We start from the raw sequence: 12401 nt of genomic DNA, 5'->3' as shown, positions 1-12401 counted from the left end.
AGATTTGCTGATCCCATGATGGCTATAGACATCATTGGGATAAGGCTGTAGATAAATTCAGCTAAGCTTCAACAATATGTTTTTGACCCACATATCTATTAGCTAAACACATGCACATATCCAATTTGCTTTTCATTATAACAATCATGCTTTTTTAAAGGAAATGTTGTAGTCCTTGTATTTACTGTTAGTTTTTGTTTATTTGTTTTGGTATGGAACACTGGCAAATTTGCATGTCATTCTTGCATAGGGCCATGCTACTCTTCTCTGCATTGTTTCAGTTTCAGTGTGTGTGTTGTCAAAGCAAATGCTACTATTAGTTTTTAATAAACATTGTCAAGGACCTATATTAAACTCTTACATTTTTTATATTTGTATTAAAGAGGCAAGTTTTTCATACATGAAAATATAGATATCAGATGTTCATATTAGCATATTGTTGTACTAGAAAATCTTTGATAAGCTTTAATAGAAGCAAATATGTTCCTGGAAAGCTTAAGGTATAGGTTCTTTCAGAAAAGAGTACTACTTCATATAAAGAAGATTTGAAATAGATCTGGTGCATAATAATGTTTACAGATAGCTGCTGACATAATAAGAATAAGGCTATAAATAAGTTCAGCTCAGCTGAAAGAGAACACTTCTTGTAATGTAGCTTCCAGGATTTCTTACATCATTAAAGATTTCAAAGCAACAACCAATAAATAAATAAAGCAATCAATGCTTGTGTTATATCATAACTTAAGCACTTAAATAGCTCTATAGAAATATAATATTAGGCTAATGTGATATACAGGCATAAATAAATATAACAAATAAGGCAGATTATTCAATGTTAGAATATATTTAGTTTCCAGATTCAATCGCGTTGTCACACCATGGTAGGATTTCCTTCTTTTCTAAGACTGAATAATATTGCATTGTGGTATATACCACTTTTTCATTATCCATTCATTTGCCTGCGGACTTTTAGGTTGCTTTCATGTCTTGGCTTTTGTGAATAATGATTTAATGGATATGGGAGTGCAGATAGCTCTTGAAGATCCTGATAGAAGAGTCTCTCTATATACACACACACACACATACACAGAGAGAGAGAGAGAGAGAAAGAGAGAGACGTGAGATTAATGAATTATATGATCTTTCTGGTTTTAATTTTTTGAGGAATCTCCATACTGCTGTGCATAGTAGTTTCATCAATCTACATTCTCATGAAAAGTGTGCAAGGGTTCCCTTTGCTCCACATTCTTACCAACATTTGTTACTTTTGTCTATTTGATGATAGCCATTCTAACAGCTGTGTGATGATATCTCATTACGGCTTTGGTTTAAATTTCCTTGATCATTAATGATCATTTATATACCTGTTGGTCATTTGTACTGTCTTCTCTGAAGAAATGTTGATTCAGTTCCTTTGCTCATTTATTAATTGGATTATTATTTGTTTCCTTGATATTGAGTTTTAAGAGTTTCTTATCTATTTTGGGTATTAACCCTGTATCAGATATAAAGTTTGCAAATATTTTTCTCCCATTCTGTAGGTTAACTTTTATTTTACTGATTGTTTCTTTTGTTGTTAAGCTTTTTTAAAATTGTTCTTTATCTCTCTTTTCTTTAGTCATTTTATTGAGGTATGATTGACATACTAAAAGCTATACATATTTCATTTAGACAATCTGATGAGTTTGGGGATAAGTACACATCTATGAAATTTCATCATAATCAAGGCTTTTTATTTATGAGGAATTTATTTCTTATTTATGAGGAATTTATAAGGCTTTACTTTTATGAGAAATCTAAAGTAGCCAAAATCATAGAAGCAGAGAGTAGAATAGTTGTTGCCAAGGGATGGGAGGAGGAGGAAATAAAGCACTATTAGTAAAAGGGTACAAGTTTCAGTTATAAAAAATGAGTAAGTCTTAGAGATCTATGTACAGCATACTACCAATGGTTAATAACATCATTGTATATGCTTAAAATTTTTTCTAAGAAGGTAAATCTTATGTTAACTTTTATTATATAATAATAATAATAAAGAGGGTGGGAGGAAACTTTTGGATGATAGGTATGTTCATGGTATAGATTGTGATGATGGTTTCACTGGTGTATATTTATCTCCAAACTTGTCAAGTTGATATATTAATTATTTATGGGTTTTGTATACCAATCATACCTCAATAAGGTGCTTTTTAAAGAAAGAGTATGTTTTTCCTAGAATAAGTCCTACCTTTTTTCTTTATGGTTTCGTATATACATCCAAAGATCTCAAATATCACCAATTGAATTATGATCACTTTATTTACTATAATAAGTTAACTATTTGGAGGAGATCTAAAATATGATGCAATATCTTTGGAGATATGCACTATAGAATAAGGGTTTGTAAATATAAACATTTAAGACAAATGTCATTCCGTCAATGAGCACAGGCATACGAGATGCAACGGAATCTGAACCTTGGCTCAACTGCTTCCCAGCTGGTGACTTTGTGCTAGTTTCCTTATCAACAGTAACTACCCTAGAGGTAGATTTTTAACGTTAAATGGTAAATGCATATTATGATTTCACAGAAGATCTGCCATTTAATAAGCATTCAATAAACTGTCATTATGTCACTAGCCTATATTGAAGAGTAGCATGAATGAGAAATGGAAAGTAAATGCCAATCCGAATGCTGATAACCTAAATATTCAGTGAGCTTAATAAAATTCAGGATTTAGTCTGAGAAAACTTAATTAAATATAGTCATTCTCTCATTTCCTTGCCCATATAACTCAATTTTGGAAGAAATCTGGTATTTTTGAGGAGATGGACTCTACTTTTCTGCAAGTTGTTGCTTTAGCCTCATGATGTGAAACAGCAAGGCAGATAGAATGCTAGGAAATATGAGATGGAAGAGTGCAAATTTGGTGGGCCAAATAGAATTTCTGTGGGTGTAATGATTTTTAGAAGCTGACAACAAGCTGTCTAATATCATATTGCCATATTCAACCTCAAGCAACATGAACCACAAAATTCTCAGCTCAAAGCCTTCCTGGTTGGCTGGGTTATAACTTTGGGAAGTTTATAGCTGAACTTTAAAATAAATCCACATGATTTTGGGCTTCAAATTCAACATTTGGAATATTAATCGAAGAGAACAACAGACATTTATTCTATCCAAGCGTGCCATTGGATGTCTTAAAACCATGCCGCACAATTCTTCTGTGAATGATTGAAAACTTTATATTGCCTCCTTGTCACCATAAGTTCCATGAAAGGCAGTAACTCCTTAATGGATATTTGTTCACCTGTCTCATCCATTCCAATAAAAAGCTGAAATAAATATACACTTGAATTGCTCTGAGGATTTATTCACAGAGAAATTATCTATCAGGAAGTTAGTTATATCCACGAGACATTCATCTCTTCTCTGTGTGTAGTAGGCCACCAGATGGTAGCTCTCCACAGCTCTCGTAGGCTGTGAATTGGCACTAATTGAAACATCAACACTCACTTCAAGGCTCCTATAGAGAAGCCTCATCTCCAGATCTCCAATCCTCCAAACCACGAATTTAGAGTGTACTGCATTTAATGTTATTGTTTTTATTTTGCAAATCAATAACATCTTCCCAGAAAATGCTACACATGTGGTAGAAAGAAAATCCTTGAAATTTTATCATTTACATTTTACATAAATTTATCTTGATTCTAAATGGCTCCAAAGAACATTTCTTTCAAGATGGTGTAAAACATTGCATGTGATGGATTTCACTCTAAGAAGAATATCATTTTGAACACTTTGATTCATTGAAGACATGTATAGGTTTTTTAATGATGGGAAATAAAACTAAATTACTAGTTGATTATCTCCTGTATCATTTTCATGGCCATGAACTACAGAGACAAAAACACACTTACATGGATAATAGCTACTCAAATAATGTCCCATCTCATTATTTTCCCAGCAAATATTTTATATTGGTCAAGTTTCTAATTGTTGACAATATACTATAATAAAACCTAGTTCAATTTAGCAAATATTTATTGAAAACTCACATGTGCTATTCATTGTGCTAGACCTGGTAGAAGAACAAATACAGCTCTGAAATAATTCCTCACAATTTGAGGCTTCCTTTCCAATGGGAGAAGCCACCACAGGTACAAACACAATAAATAATCTCAGAAAAATGGTAGTTACCGTCAAAGCACAAAGAATAATTTTTCCTGGAAGAAATCAGGAAAAACTTAGAATCTAATGAAAAATAAATTAGATTGGAATAAATGTAGAAGGGGCAAGAACATTCCAGAAGAAGAGAACAAGGTTATCAAAGATTAAAATATAAAAGTCAAAACATAGGGACACCTGGGTGGCTCAGTTAGTTAAGCATCTGCCTCTGGGTCAGGTCATGATCCCAGGATCCTGGGATCCAGTCCCGCATAGGGCTTCTTGTTCAGCGGGGAGCCTGCTTCTCCCTCTGCCTGCTGTTCCCCCGTTCATGCTCTCTCGCCCTCTCTCTCTCTCTATCTCTGACAAATAAATAGATAAATCCCTTTTTTAATTCAAAACATAAAAAAGTAAAAAAAAAAAAAGTCACTGAGGTCAATTCCAGAAAAGGGGTTCAGTAAACTCAATAAAATGAGAAACGAACTCCACTCTGAAAGTTAATTGGTGACTTTACGTGAATATGGTTTTCAATGACAAGGAATTTTCTTAATATTATTAGGAAATAAGGCAAGATAATAATTTTTATCCTGACGTAAGGGACTCATCTTAGTTCATTTTTACATCGCACAGCATTTCCTCAGTATAAAATGGCGAGGTTGAAAATCAGATTACCAAGGAATCGAGGACTAACTGGTAACCAATTAGATCAGCATGGGATGTGTTGATGGGATGACACATGAGAGAACATCAGCAGTTACAGGGAAAGAAAACAGCATAGTTATGGGAGTTCTGTTTTTGATTAATTGGTTAGATTTCCCACAAACTTGACTTAGCAAAGAGATTAACTTCAGCACAGAAAATCAGAGCATAAGACATTCTGAGAGACTAATGAGAATGGTACCGTGGAAGAAATTAAGAACACAAACATTGAAGTCCCGCGAACCTGTGCTTAAATCCAGACTCTGGCTGTGTAATGACCCCAGGTTCCTCGGTGCCCCTGCTTTCTCTATGTAACTATGTAACGAGGTTACTAACGGCTACGTCACAGCATCGCTTGTAGATACAATAAACAATACTCATTAAGTGCTCAGAATGGTGCTGAAATGTTGCAAGCCCTCAGTAAAAAGTAGCTATAAAAAAAGGATCGTAGTTTCCAAACTGGATAAGCAAGTGAAAAACGTATTCCCTACATCAAATTAACTGCTAAAAGAATCTGCAAATTCCTCTTCTTGTACATCAAAAAAGAATTGAGATCGTTTTTAGTAAAGTGTTCTTTCAAAGTTGAATTTCCACCCATTATTCTGTCTCTTCTCAGAGGGGACAGCCATGACAGCAACATGCCCCTAACAGTATTCTGAGTGATATTAGTTACTTCAGATACTTTTCCAAAAGGTTATTTAGTATATATTTCGTGTCTGCTGAAGTCCTAAAGGCAAATGAGCTGAACTGCAAAATGCATTGCAGGGCCTCCAAGGACCAGTATGGAGGAAGGTCTTCAGGCAGGTTTGTTTTCCACTCTCATGGGATTTGAATCAAACAGCCTTACTTTCCGCCTCTCTCTCTCTCTTCCTCTATCTTTCCCTCTCACCCCTCCTCCCCCCATTCATCTACCTGCATTCTCTAGTAGTCTGGACATCACCGTGGCTTTCATCAACCGAGTTATTGCTTCAGATACGGGATGTAATGTTTTCACAAATTTCACCTCTTTCAGTCAATATTTAGAATGTTATGTTCCACAGGCATTTAAAAAATGGAATGCTTTTAGAATTGTCAGTTAAAATAAGTTGAATAGTTTGTGACAGCAAAGAATCAAAATGTATGTGTCCCACATCTCTAAACTGAAGAAACAATTCACGTAAATGAGTTAGAAGTGAAAATAACTACCAATTGATATGTTTGAGCAAGTCTATTTTTATAAAAACTCAGAATATTATTAAACTTCAGGAAAAAAACTCAAAGGTATACACCATTACACGTCGATCAATTTTGCATACTATGCAACATTGTTTTCTATCATCTTTACTGCACACATGGCACAGTCAATGTATTTTATAAAACGAGGATTGAGAGCTATTTCAAAAAACCAGGAAAACATTTTGAGGGCATTATGTGTAGAGGGTGAGAAATTCTGATAGCCTTGTCTCTAATCCCAGTATGACAACTTCCTATGGTCTACCATGGTCTTTCAAATAAGAACAAGAAGCAGGTTATGGTAAATATCAATTGAAGGAAGAGTTGCTGGATTGCTAAACATTTACAGAATAGTATGCAGCTTATAGATTCTGCAAGCAGAATTGATGAGGTGATATGAGATATTGAGCTGAACTTTAAAGGATAAGTATGATTTTTCAATTTATTTATTTTTCATTTTAAAATACATCAAACAGAGGTGCCTGGGTGGCTCAGTCAGTTAAGCATCTGCCTTTGGTTCAGGTCATGATTCCAGGGTCCTGGGATCAAGCCCCGATTCAGGCTTCCAGCTCAGCAAGAGAGTCTGCTTCTCCCTCTCCCTCTGCCCCTACTCGTGCTCTCTCGCTCACTCACTCTCTCTCAAATAAACAAATAAAATCCTCAAAAATAAATAAATAAAATAAAATATATCAAACATACAAGAGAATGTATACATATGATCTGTAGTTTAAGGAATAAGAAATAACATTCATGAGCCTACCACCTACCTTACATAGTTAAAAATGATCATTACCTTTAAATGTGTTTGTGTTCCTTTTTTTCTTCATATCTCTCTCAGACATAACCACTACCCTTGAATTGAAGGCTTATTGTTCTCTTGCATTTCTCTGCTCTTTTACCAAATATGTATGTGTACCCAAGACATATTCATTCCTTTTTTGTTTAGGTTTTTTACCTTTCTATAAATAAAAGAATACTCCGCATTTTCCTAAGACTTGCTTTTTTTAATCAATATTAAATTTGAGATTTCAACATACTTATTCATGTTGCTGTTAACAACATGGGTTTGAGCTGCACTGGTCCACTTATATGCCATTTTTTGAAATAAATACAGTACGATACTATAAATGTGTTTTCTCTTCCTTATGAATTTCTTGATAACATTTTTTTCTCTTGCTTGCTTCATATTAAGAATAAAGTATATAATACATACAACATAGAGTCAACTGTTTATGTTATTGGTAACATAGCCAGTCAACAAGGCTATTAGTAACTAAATTTGGGGGGACTCAGAAGTTATACACAGATTTTCAAGTGCACAGGGGTTGGTGCCCCTAGCCCACCATATGTGCTTAGACACATACATAATCTTCCCATATTATAACTAAAGAATATTTACACACTTTTTCAATGTCTAGCTCCTCTCTGTCCCTGGAAGCTCAAAACATACTTAATGCCACTGATAACTTGATACGATATCATAATAAGTTTAATCATTTGATAAAAACAAAAGATATGTGCCATGATTATTTCAAATTAATAGAGAATTTGTATACTTGCATATGAAAGACATGTCTTATAGTACTAGAGCTTTACATTGATTGACTTTTCAACTCTATTTTCAATTGGTGAACAGTAAACAGAATTATTAAAATCACAGAGACTTTATAAATTTAAAGTTTCTAGTAGCCCAGTTTAATCCTGAGGAGATAAAATGTTTAAAAGTTGATCAGTTATGAAGGTGTTAAGATGGCAGAATAAGGGGGGACCCTGAGCTTGCCTTGTCCCTTGAACACAACTAGATCACCATCAAATCATTTTGAATAACTAGGAAATCTATCTGAGGGTTAAGAAAACAATCTGCACAATTGGAGGGAGAGATCGTAGCAGATGTTGGGTTTGGAGGTGTGAATTGGGGGAGAGAAAAGCTGCAGTGCAGTGGAGGGGAGGAAGCCCTTTTTGTGGAGCGAAGTCAGGGAGAGAAGGAGAGAGTGGGAGAGAGAGCAGCATGTAGGGTTCACACAAGACACCATCATGTCGGGATCCCCTAGACTGTACTGGAAGAGAACGTGCCCCTTCCCGGAGTACATTTGGAAGAGGGTATATTGCCTCTCTGAGAACAAAAGGCCGGCTGGATGCCACTGAGAGGCTATTCAACAGCAGGGGACAGAGGCCCACTCAGAGGGCAGACAACCTGGATGCAAGTTTTCACTGTGCTTCGCCATTGGCTCCAGGCACTGCGCATCTATGCCACTGCTTCTCTGAGATGGCGCAGCACCCAGCACAGCGCTGCAAGGCTTTTCTCTGGAGCAGAGGAGCAGGTCACGCCTTGCCAGGTCCTTTAAAGATTTGGAGTTTTGAATCGCACCTGCTGGCCAGAGATAAAACACAGGAGAACTGTGGCTCTGGGTGTGATGATGGCCCAGACACAGACATGGTTGAGGGCAGGGATCTGACGCAAGCCTGGGACACAGGAGGAGATTGTTTGCTTTTCTGCGAGGGTCCCCTGAACAGCGGTGGCTATGAGTTCCCCTCCCTCGGGACAAGAAGGTAGGCTGACGTCATCTTCCAGCCCCCACCCACCAGCATGGTCAGACTTCAGAGAGAAGCACAGCACCTCCAGTGGGGGCTGCAATCACTTACACCGAACCCCGCATCCCTGTGCGGGCAGGGGCATCTTGACTAGGGCAGGTCTGACCGTGAGCCAGCGCAACAGGCCTCTCCTCAGAAGACCGACACAGGCCCTCCACATGCACCAAGTCTACTGATCCTAGAATGCTCCAAAGTGTCAGCTTCAGTTCTGGAGGTGCAAGTAGGACTAGGCTCTCCTTTTTATTATTATTTTTTCAATGTAATTTTATTTCTTTTTTCTTTGGAATCAGGCTTTTGATTTTTGTTCATTTCTTGGTTTGTTTGTGTTTCCTTTTCTTGTTTTTTTGTATCATTCTTTTCTTTCTTCTGTTTTTTCTTCTTTCTTTTTCTTTGGAACCAGGTTTATAGTTTTTTGTTCACCTGTTTGTTTCCCTTTTTGTTCCTTTTCCTTTTCTCTTTTCTTAGATCAGGATTTTTTTTTTTTAATCAGTGTCATCTTAACAAACAAATCAAAGCACATCTAGTTAAAGGTCCCAATACTCCCCATTGCAAGCAAGGAGGAACTCTGAAGAGGACTGACCTGTGGGAAAGAGCAGCCAAAACACAACAGCAGAGTGCACACAGCATACACCCAGAGACACTTCCTGAAGTTCCAGGCCCTGGATAGTGTATGACCCCTTTTTAATATAGTATTACTCTCAGGAGCAGAAAACATAACTAGCTTTCATAACACACAAAACACAGGAACCTAGCCATAATGACAAGACTGAGGAATTCTCCCCAAAAGAAAGATCAAGAAGAAATCAAAACCTGGGATTTGCTCAAAGCAGATATAAGGAATATATCAGAAGAAGAATTTAGAACAACAGTCATAAGAATACTAGATTGGCTTGAAAGAAGCATAAAAGACACCAGAGAAACCCTGGCTATAGAGATAAAGGACCTAAACACTAGTAAGGCCAAAATAAAAAGTGTTATAACTGAATTGCTAAACTTTCTGGATATAGTAACAATGAGTATGGATCAAATAGATGATAGAGCAGATAAAACTATGGAAAATAACGAAGCTGAAAAGAAGAGGGAAAGAAAACTATTAGATCATGAATATAGACTTAAGGAACTCAGAGATTCCACAAAGTGCAATTATATCTGTATTATAGGACTCCCAGAAGAGTGGGGGAAAGGGGCAGAAGGTTTATTTCAACAAATTATACCCGAGAACTTCCCTAATCTGGGGGAAGAAACAGGCATTCAAGTCCAAAGGCATAGAGAACTCCCCTCAAAATCAATCAACTATTAAGGCATATCATAGTGAAACTTGCAAAATACAAAAATAAAGAGAGAATTCTGGAAGCAGCTAGAGACAAAAGGTCCTTAACCTAGAAGGGTAGACAACAGATCTGTCCACAGAAACTGGGCAGGCAAAGAAAGTGGCATGATATATTCAACATGCTGAATGGGGTATTAGGCAGCCAAGAATGCTATATCCAGCAAGGCTGTCATTTAAAATAGAAGGAGAGATAGAGTTTCCAAGACAAACAAAAACTAAAGTTGTTTGTGAACACTAAACCAGCTCTTCAAGAAATATTAAAGGGGACCCTTTGAGTGGGAAAGAGAGACCAAAAGCAGCAAAGACTAGAAAGGAACAGAGACAATCTACAGGCACAGCGACTCTACAGGAAGTCTTAGCCTCAGCAATCAGATAACGAAAAGAAATAAAAGACATCCAAATTGGCAAGAAGAAGTCAAACTTTCACCCGTCACAGGTGACATGATACTCTATGTAGAAAACCTGAAAGATTCTACCAAAAAATTTCTAGACCTGATACATGAATTAAGCAAATTCACAGCATATAAAAGCAATGTACAGAAATCTGTCGCATTTCTATATGCCAATCATGAAGCAGCAGAAGGGATCAATCCCATTTACAATTGCACCAAAAACCACAAGCTACCTAGGAATCAACCTAAGCAAAGAGATAAAAGATTTGTACCCTGAAAACTACAGAACACTTATGAAAAAAATTGAAGAAGGCACAAAGAAATGGAAAAACGTTCCATGCTCATAGGCTGAAAGAACAAATATTGTTAAAATGTCTATACTACCCAAGCAATCTATACATTCAATGCAATTCCCCATCAAGGTAACACCAGCATTTTTCACAGAACTAGAACAAGCAATCCTAAAATTTGTATGGAACCAGAAAAGATCCCAAAAAACCAAAAGAATGTCAAAAAAATAAAACCAAATCTGGAAGCATCACAATTCCAGGCTTCGAGCTATATTACAAAGCTATAGTCACACAAAAACAGACATATAGATCGATGGAACCGAATAGAGAACCCAGAAATGGACCCTCAACTCCATGGGCAACTAATCTTCGACAAAGCAGGAAAGAATATCCAATGGAAAAAGGACAGTCTCTTCAACAAATGGTGTTGGGAAAACTGGACAGCAACATGCAGAAGAATGAAACTGGATCACTTTCTTACATCATACACAAAAATAAATTCAAAATGGATGGAAGAACTAAATGTAACACAGGAAACCATCAAAATCTTAGAGGAGGAAAAAAGCGACAATCCCTCTGACCTTGACCATTGCAACTTCTTACTAGACACATCTCCAGAGGCAAGGGAAACAAAAGCAAAAATGAACTATTAGGACCTCATCAAGGTAAAAAGCTTCTATACAGTAAAGGAAACAGTCAAGAAAACTAAAAGGCAACCGACAGAATAGGAGAAAATATTTGCAGATGACATATTGGTTAAGGGGCTAGTATTCAGAATCTATAAAGAACTTATGAAACTCAACACCCAAAAAAACAAATAACCCAGTTAAGAAATGTGTGAAGACATGAATGGACACTTTCCCAAAGAAGATACCCAGATGGCTAGCAGATACATGAAAAAATGTTCAGCATCACTCATCATTAGGGAACTACAAATCAAAACCACAATGAGATACCACCTCATACCTCTCAAAATGGCTGAAATTAACAACACAAGAAACAACAGATGTTGGCAAGGATGAGGAGTAAGGGGAACCCTATTGTACTGTTGGTGGGAATGCAAACTGGTGCAGCCACTCTGGAGAACAGTATGGAGATTTCTCAAAAAGTTGGAAATAGAGCTACTCTGTGAGTCAGCAATTGCACTACAAGGTATTTATCCAAAGGATTAAAAAATGCTGATTCAAAGGGGCACCTGTACCCCCAATGTTTATAGCAACACTATCAACAATAGCCAAATTATGGAAAGAACCGAAATGTCCATCAACTGATGAATGGATAAAGAAGATGTGGTATAAATACACAATGGACTATTACTCAGTCATCAAAGGGAATGAAATCTTGCCATTCGCAATGACGTGGATGGAGTTAGAGTGTATTATGCTAAGTGAAATGAGTCGGTCAGAGAAAGACAAATATATGATTTCACTCATGTGGGACTTAAGAAACAAAACAGATGAACATAAGGGAAGGGAAGAAAAAATAAAATAAGATAAAAACAGACAGGGAGGCAAACCATAAGAGACTCTTACCTATAAAGAACAAACTGAGGGTTGCCGGAGGAGAAAAGGATGGGGGATGCACTAAATCGGTTATGGGCATTAAGGAGGGCACTTGGGATGAGCACTGGGTGCTATATGGAAGTGATGAATCACTAAATTCTACTCCTGAAACCAATACTACGCTATATATTAACTAACTTGAATTGAAATTAAAAAAATTTTAATTAAAAAAACAAA

General features: G+C 36.6%; 1 non-coding gene across 1 annotated transcript; it reads right to left on the bottom strand.

Annotated features, from left to right (window-relative positions):
- Nucleotides 1-206: 206 nt before the first annotated feature.
- LOC148108497 (U6 spliceosomal RNA) lies at nucleotides 207-311 on the bottom strand. The gene has a single exon (XR_015727820.1). It is a non-coding gene; the product is annotated as a U6 spliceosomal RNA (small nuclear RNA).
- Nucleotides 312-12401: the final 12090 nt, after the last annotated feature.

The sequence above is a fragment of the Ursus americanus genome, chromosome 19, assembly GCF_024610735.1.
Source record: "Ursus americanus isolate L20-20 chromosome 19, mUrsAme1.1.p, whole genome shotgun sequence".
NCBI lineage: Eukaryota > Metazoa > Chordata > Mammalia > Carnivora > Ursidae > Ursus > Ursus americanus.
Note: the sequence above shows the minus strand (reverse complement) of the source record. Positions and strands in the feature narration are given on the sequence as shown.